This window comes from Bactrocera oleae, chromosome 6 (assembly GCF_042242935.1).
Source record: "Bactrocera oleae isolate idBacOlea1 chromosome 6, idBacOlea1, whole genome shotgun sequence".
Taxonomy (NCBI): domain Eukaryota; kingdom Metazoa; phylum Arthropoda; class Insecta; order Diptera; family Tephritidae; genus Bactrocera; species Bactrocera oleae.
This window is the reverse complement of record NC_091540.1, coordinates 70,827,378-70,835,625: the sequence shown is the minus strand read 5'-3', so window position 1 is coordinate 70,835,625 and position 8,248 is coordinate 70,827,378. Positions and strand designations below refer to the sequence as shown.

Here is an 8,248-nt window from a genome sequence, read left to right as displayed (position 1 = left end):
TTGCTTATGCAGAAGTTTTCGTATCACTTCATATTAGAGATTACCGAATTCAAATTGTTTGAAATGGATATCATGATGGATATGAGTTCGTGTATTTTACGAATTTAATATGATTCTTCATAAATAAATCGATTTAAACAAGGTGTAAAGGAACCCCTCCAAAAGCATCAATTTTTCTATTCCGATCGATAATATTGGAATTTAACTAATCTATTTTTGAACTTCATACAGTGTAAAATTTTTTTTGCCGTTTGACAAGTGCCTCAGCTTAAGGGTAAATAAAGCTGAACGCAATGCTGACGTTAACATGAAATGTCATTAACTTCTTTCTATGTGCTCTAATTTAGTTTTAACGACCTTTAAAGTGGGAGAAAATTTAATTCGTTGTCACTTGGCAGTTGCACTTCAGTACACAATGACTGCATTAACCTGCAGCCGCTCCCTCCGCGCTTCCTTCAACTCAACATGAGTGCTTAATTGCGTTTGTTTCAGCCATTTTATTTTTTACTTTTTCAATGTTTTTTATTAAAATTCAACGTCAGCACATTGTTCTCCATTGGGATTTCTTATTTCTTTCGTTATTTTGGTTTGCATCTGGGTTTGGGTAAATGGCTGCAATGCTGGCAATCTGGCAATGGAAATCTAAATAGAAAGGTGAGAAATGCCATGAGAAGCGGAAAATGCAGGAAATACGTTGACAAACGCTGCTTAATTGTGCAATTCATTTTTGACTTGTCGGAAATTGCAACATTTCGTTTTGCATTTTTTGTCCTCTCTGCAGTTTGCTACACATTTCCTTATTTTTCCAGCTTTGTTTCAATTTTCACACTCACACACACATACAGATACAGAGTGTTTACCACTTTCTTTATTTAACAACTTTTTTTATTGTCTTCAGTTGCATCTTCGCATTGCCAAGCGGGGCAAACTAGCGCTGATGACTTTTACAACCACGCCAACTGCAAAATCAACAACAACAATAAATGGCGACAAAACAGCTTCTAAATAAGGTTTTATACACCGTGCATAAATTAGTAGAAAAGGAATGGACAAAAAGTATACAGATTTGTGTTGACCTGGCCGGTGAGCCAAAGCCAAAGCTCGAAATTTTCTTGTTATATAAGGAATCTGAGTGCTCAATGCAGTTTCCGTTAGTGGCACAAAGTCTGCTGAAGAAAAATGTTGAGTGAATATTTTGGTCCTTTTCCAAATAAAAACAAGAAAAGAACATTAACTTCGGCTGTATCGAAGCTATAATACCCTACACAAAGCTCGAGATCTTAAAAAAACACACTTTAATCCACTCCGAATCCACTTCAAATAATCATATCTAGCTATGTATACATACAAGTATATGTATATGCTCACGTTCATTCCTCTTAAAAAATATTTCAGGTTCACCTAAAATAATCGTTGTTGAACAATAATTAATTATAATGTCAACAATTACAAATATTTATTCTTTGCGCTACTTTGCCTACGGAGGCTTTCTTCTGAGAGAAAATTAAAAAGCACTTAAAACAACTGTGTAACACAGACTCACATATATTGGTAAAGTAAAAAGTTCGTTTGGTTTTTTATTGATTTTTCAAAAGATGATAACTTTGTGTACATTTGTCCGATTTAAGTCAAATATGCGCCGTTTTGTTCGTAAACTTGTTGCCAACGAGATGCCAACCACATTATACCCCTCTCGTAGAAGGCTGCGTCCCTATTGGCAAAAAACTCGTAGAGCTAATTTTCACAGGCCTTTCTTGAGGCCAACTTCTCACCATTAAGCGCATTCGCCATGGACAGGAAAATATGATAACCACTTGGTGCCAGCTCCGGACTATAAGGTGGGTGCATTAGGACCTCCCATCCGAGCTCCCGGAGCTGCTGGCGCGTCACCAAAGACGTGTGTGGCCTGGCATTGTTCTGATGGAACACAATTCGACCTCTGTTGATCATAGATGGCCTCTTCTGGATGAGTGCTGCCTTCAAGCGGTCTAGTTGTTGGCAGTAGAGGGCTCAATTGAGCGTTTGGCCATAGGGGAGCAGCTCGTAGTAAATGATTTCTTGCGAATCCCACCAAATACGCAGCAAAACCTTCCTGGCCGTCAATCCGGTCTTGGCCCCCGTCTGGGCCGCTTCCCCGAGCTTTGACCACGACCGTTTGCGGTCGATATTGTCGTAAGTGACCCATTTTTCATCGCCAGTCACAATCCGCTTCAGAAACGGGTCGATTTTGTTGTGATTCAGCAGCGATTTGCAGATGGAAATTCGGTCCATCATGTTTTTTGCGTTAGTTCGTATGGCACCCAAACATCGAGCTTCTTTTTGAATCCAAGGTTATGCAAATGGTTCCAAACGGTTTTCTGGCTTATCTTTATTTTCTCAGCAATTAAATAAGTGCTCACGTGACGGTCTGTTTCCACTATTTCCATGATTTTATCGCAATTTTCGACGACAGGCCTCCCGACGCGTGGTGAATCTGTGACATCGAAATTACCGGAACGGAACCTAGCAAATCACTTTTGTGCTACACGTTCGTTTACAGTATCGGACCCATAAACTAAATTAATGTTTTCAGCCGCTTTGACTGCTTTTTCGCCTTGTAAAATATAGCGAATTTTCTCTTTTAGTTCTTTTTCCTTTTTAGACCTCTGGACTCGTGCTTCATTAGCGCTCAGTGTCACTAGCTGTCATGCTATACATTTATTTGTGTTACTCTTTGCTTTTCTTTATTTTAACCAAATTTTTTTTAAATCACCGAATGAGGGATACCTTGTAACTAGGTTCTGGAACGAAAGGTAATCCCATGAAAACCCAGGAAACCACCGAAGGAGCTATAAATACTTTGGACGAGAGAAACTACTGTAAACATCTAGCAATATGTATTATATAATATGAACATATATACACACACTTGATGCAAATATATGCCACCGTAATCCTTGGTACCAGCCCATATTAGCGCTGCTTAATACAAAGCTGCTTAAAGGAGCAGGCCACTTTGTTAAATACTTAACAAATTTTCGCACAATTATTTCATCCTTAATCCTATTACCGAGCGCAGGGTCTTAATGCGTAATTAAGTTGGAATAATTGCATATTCCCACCTAAGAGTCTTACGAACCCATGGCAATGTCATTAATTATAAAAAACGGAGGACGACGTCAGTCGACCTCTGCCGCAGGTGTTGAAGTGCGTTTAATGCCAAGTGGGTGTGTGTTTGTGTGTGTGTGTGATAATGCAATGTAAATAAATTTGAAGAGAAACTAACGAAAATCAAATAAGTTAGCTGTAAACTAATTACAAAGCAGACCACCGCCGATGCATGCGGATGAACAAGCGGAAGGCGGGGAACGGCAGTGCATACGCAACTGCAGACAATTTGCAGTTGACGATGTGTGACCGCGCCGCAAATGCTTTGGCCAACAATGTGCGGCCGGTCGATACGTAGGCAAAAGACACACACACATGCCACACAGCAAGCAACAAAAGCCCCTACGCGGAAGGCCCACCTGTGCAAGCCAGCGCGTCCCAACCGCACTCATTTAAATTACAGCGTGAGCTCATCAAGTACAACAGATTTGGCTTTGCGTTTGCTCAAATACAGCTGCGTTGTTGTTGCTCCCAGGCGCAGTAATAATGATGTTTGGCTTGACGGTGGCAACAATATTGACAGCAGCGCCACTGATTGTAGTTGTAGTGGCAACGTTTACAATGAAACGCAAGTCGGTGTGAGTTCCGCCTGGCAGTTTTGGGAAATTTCACAAAACTTAAGCGTCGCTTAGCTTGTGCTCCTTTTCACTTGTCTGTCGCGGCGCATCGCAGTGGTTGAGCGAATTGGCTGTGTGATTCGTGGATTTTTAGTTGAAGGTACCGTTGGCGGAAGTGGCGGAAGGGGACACAGCGCAGCTGGGCATGCAATAAGCACCTGCCGCGGACTTGCTTGGCGTGGCAGCAATTTAAAAATACTCGCTACGAATGCGACAACGTGCTTACATACATTTGACTTGTATATATTGTTAGTTATATGTGCGTTTATGTAATGATTCAGCTCTGCAAAGTAGAAAATGTGTAATTTCTTGTTGTCAAAATTAACAGAAACGTTAACTGAGTTTGGGGACAAACCCGAACTTAAATATGATTTGGCATGTCTACCCGGTAGGAAACTGATAGGGTTCTTTAAATTTAAATTTATGCTGGACTAAGCTAAGACTATTAAACTGACTCCCTAAAAAGTATGATTTGATCACACTGAGATCTTAGCTATTTGTACCAACTTTTGTCGAATAATCAAAATTAATCTATAGCATTCCACGCAAGAAGTATTTTCTTAAAGCAAAAAACTTTTATTAATCATATTTTTCCAGCAGGGTGTTACTTCATCCCCGTATTAGTGCTTTGGGAACGTTTAAATACAACGGCGCTTGAGTGGAAACTAATTTACAACACATTTTGAATGTAACGCTTTGATAATTACACTCACTGACTTGAATTCCTTTTCTTATTCTTCTTCAAAAATACAGTAAATAACTGTTCATTGTTTTATGTGGAAGCCTGTGGTCTTCTGAAGTACACTTGAATTATTGAGAATCATTGTACATTCATACAAAACGTAAAAATTACTGCGTTTTTACACCTTGGTTAGTTGAATGGCTTTGCAGAGTCATTAGATTGCGTGGGAGCTGGGAGTTTCAAGTTGTCTTAAGTTAACAGTTTGTTAAGTCTTAACTAAATTAGTACTGTGTAACTCGACTTATCGTTATACATTTAATGGTTATAAATATATAGAAAGTTGTTGGAAGAGCAATAGGTGCTCGGCGTGAGATTTAATTACCAATATTATAACTGAGGTCGATATCAATTCCAAAAAAAAAAACGTGTCATAACAAAATTATTACCAACTACTATTAACAATATAATCTTTCCATAACAGTTTTGAAGATGAACTATCCAACCAGTAATATCTACACGTATACAATAATACCAATATTTGCGATTACATATGTAACTACGGTTCAATCAACACCAATACTACCTACTTACTACAAATGATACTAGCATGTGAAACAACTACTGTGTTAGGCCTTCTACGAAATATGATTGGCGTCATTAACACTATTTTGGAATTTTATAAACTCATTAGTACACGAGTATCAACAGAAATATCAATTCAAATATCAATACCAATATCAATCCAATTCCTAATACCAATACTAATAGCAATAATAATACCAATACCGATACCTATACCAAATACGAATAGCAATACCGAATACCATAGCACTGATAGATAGATACACCCCCCCAAACTCCACTACCATTACTTCATATACCAACACATTTGTATGTTTTTTTATCTTTACAGATGTATGTGTGTGTGAGTGTGGAAGACCATTAATTGCTTTACTTTTGTGGCACAATCTTAACTGGCTTACTATTGCTTTTGGTAATGGCTTGCCAATTATTAAACTGACAAATGAGCTTCGGAGAATTTCAAATTCTAAGCTTGTTCTGCAAATAATTTCGGAATTTAATTAGATGCTTAAGTCATTGGCTGTGAGAAAATATATGTATAACCAAAATCATGTTTATAATCCGCACTTACTACTTAGCCAGTCGGTTGATGGACTTCCTCATTTCAGGCTTACCAATTTCATAATTTTTTTTGTAATTTTCACTTAAATGTTGGAGAAAATCACGCTTGGTTGGGTTTTAATTTCACAAAGCACATTACGAAGTACTCGGCCATAATTTTTAGGCATTTACATGACAAGTTATACGAGTAATATAACAAAAATTGAAACTATCTCTATCTTAACTGACCAGCTTGTGTGGCAGTGACCACGCTAACCGCGATCACCACAAAAAAAAAAACAAAAAAAAACTGAAGAAAAACACAAATAAAATAATAGTTGTAGCAAACGCTTACCACTTGCCCACTTGGCGTGCAGGGGCGCATGGAAGGAGAAGTCGTCGCAGAAACAGACTAATTTAAAATAAACAATAACGGCTGGAAGCCGAAGTCGTAGCAATTTTCCGCTCATGAAGCACTTAAGCACTCACAATAATTTGAATTTAAAATTTTCACTTTGTGCCTTAATTGGGCGACTACAACCAACCGAACACTCGCATACAAATGTAAATACAAGTATATTTCGTGCCGCGGAATACGCCAAGTCTCAGATGGCACGCCAACTGCAGCACACACAAGTGTGACATAGCACCAATACTGGTGGCAGAATTTTTAATTATTTTAATTTTTATATAATTTTATTTTTTGTTTCAGCTTTCTTCCAGTTATGTGGTAGCTACTGTTGAACTCTAAAGTTAAGCCAAGTTTACATTGACAAATTAATTATGTCTAAAGTTTAGTGGCAATTAAAAATGTTGCAGAGCTTGGGCCAACTCAGCATGCAAATAAGTGCATACATTTTGACCATTCCTTAAATATATAATACTTAGTGAATTACAAGCAGTACTGACGCGTGCGAGCGATAGTCGGTTCAATGGATTTATTGCGGTAAGGACTGTCCAAAAAACAACAGCCACTGTAGCTCCTTAAGTGATCGGATCCATATTGATATACTTCTCTTAAGGAGCAAGTGGATGCAAGTCAGAAGAAACACGTTTTTGAAAATTTTTTGAAAGAGGTATTATATTGAATAATGAAATAAAAAATTGGAATTTACAGATTTTAATTTACAATAATAAAAGGTAATTCAGTTTCAATTTTGGATTTCGTTGATTCCGTACCCGATCTCCAGAAGGACTTCCGACAAAATATTTCGAAGATTTAATTTTTTATTATTAGTAATTTTAAGAAGTGTGCGTTTCAAGTGGGACTCGTTAGGCCTATCCACGTGATTTACTACCCACTGATTTCTTGTTTACTCCATACTCTATAAATAAAGCCTCAACTAACTCGCAAGGTGTTTTAAAAAAGAAACTTTGTGACTTGAAATCTGGCAAAATATTGCTTATTAACTCGTCTCGATTTGCACACGGAAGAAACCCTATTACCCATACGGTTCTCGATATTTCATGCTAAAAGCAATTCGAACTTAATTTCGTATAAAGTAGGTCTTTAAACAGAAGGCTATTTGGTAACTGGAACGGTAGTGCCGTGACGCAGCACGGGGCAACACTGGCGAAGCGCAATGCTGTATTTCACAGCGTTCGGTTCGCACGGAATTTGCAAATAGCACGACGCAGGTAAATAATTTTGTTGTCTCGCCTGCGGCTAAAAGTGGCAACAACCCGCAGGATTGTGCCAAAACGCCTGCTCAGCAATCAGCCAGCCGGCTGTCCGGCAAAGCCAGTGAGACAAACCGGAGCACCTGAGAACATTATGGTTTCAAAGTGTTTCGCACACAGACGCACACACACACAGGGTAACTTTGAACATATATTATTATTATTATTATTATTGTTTTTGCTGACTTCAGAAATAACCCGCTTAGAGTTCAGGGCACTTCTGGCGGCTCTGAAAGCATATCACTTATTATTAATATTAGTGGTTTGTTTTAAGATGAGTAACCGCAAGCACAAACAACACAGCCAACAACAATAACGCCAAACGAAAAAGTATCAACATTTCTGAAAAAGACTAATTTGGAAGAAAAAAAAAAACAACAATGAAACTAAAATATATAGCTGAATACGCGACTGGCTGGCAGAAAATACAAGTGTTGCGAGATTGCAAAAAATATGGTAAAAAATGTGGCAACATGCAGATGTGTCCGCCAGCCGGACTGCAAGCTAGACGCCGAACCGCCACTGAAGCCACCAAGTCACTCGGCGTTGTTTTGGGCCAATTTTAATTAGTTTAGCTTCGAGCGATAAACCGAAACGATCTTTGTGCGAGGTTGCCAGACGAAAACGACATACAAAAAAACAACAAAAATAGATACTGCTGTGGTTACCCGGCTGTGGCGCTGCTGCTACTTTGCTGACGATGCTGCTCCTGATGGTCCTTCTTCGTATTTGCGTCCCATCTAGTCAGACTGCAACGCGACTTCTTCAATTTTCGCATATCGTTTTGATTGTGTGGCAAACGCGTTGTGATGCGCCAAAAACAACAGCAAAAAGTGGAGTCCAAACGGCAAAGTCCAATAAGTTCAAACGCGCATACTCATTTTCCATTCAGCTCTGCGGCAACGCCCCCTTTTTGAATGGTCATTTATAGGTTGACGTTGTGGCCGCGAAGCCAGACCGCGCCGAAGTCAAGCGGCTACCAAAGTAATTGCCGAGGCGT

General features: G+C 38.9%; 1 long non-coding RNA gene across 1 annotated transcript; it reads left to right on the top strand.

Moving 5' to 3' along the window:
- The first annotated feature begins 565 nt into the window (after window positions 1-565).
- Window positions 566-1,234, top strand: LOC118681085 (uncharacterized). Its single transcript, XR_011397174.1, has 2 exons — window positions 566-654; window positions 899-1,234. It is a non-coding gene; the product is annotated as an uncharacterized lncRNA (long non-coding RNA).
- The last annotated feature ends 7,014 nt before the right edge of the window (window positions 1,235-8,248 follow it).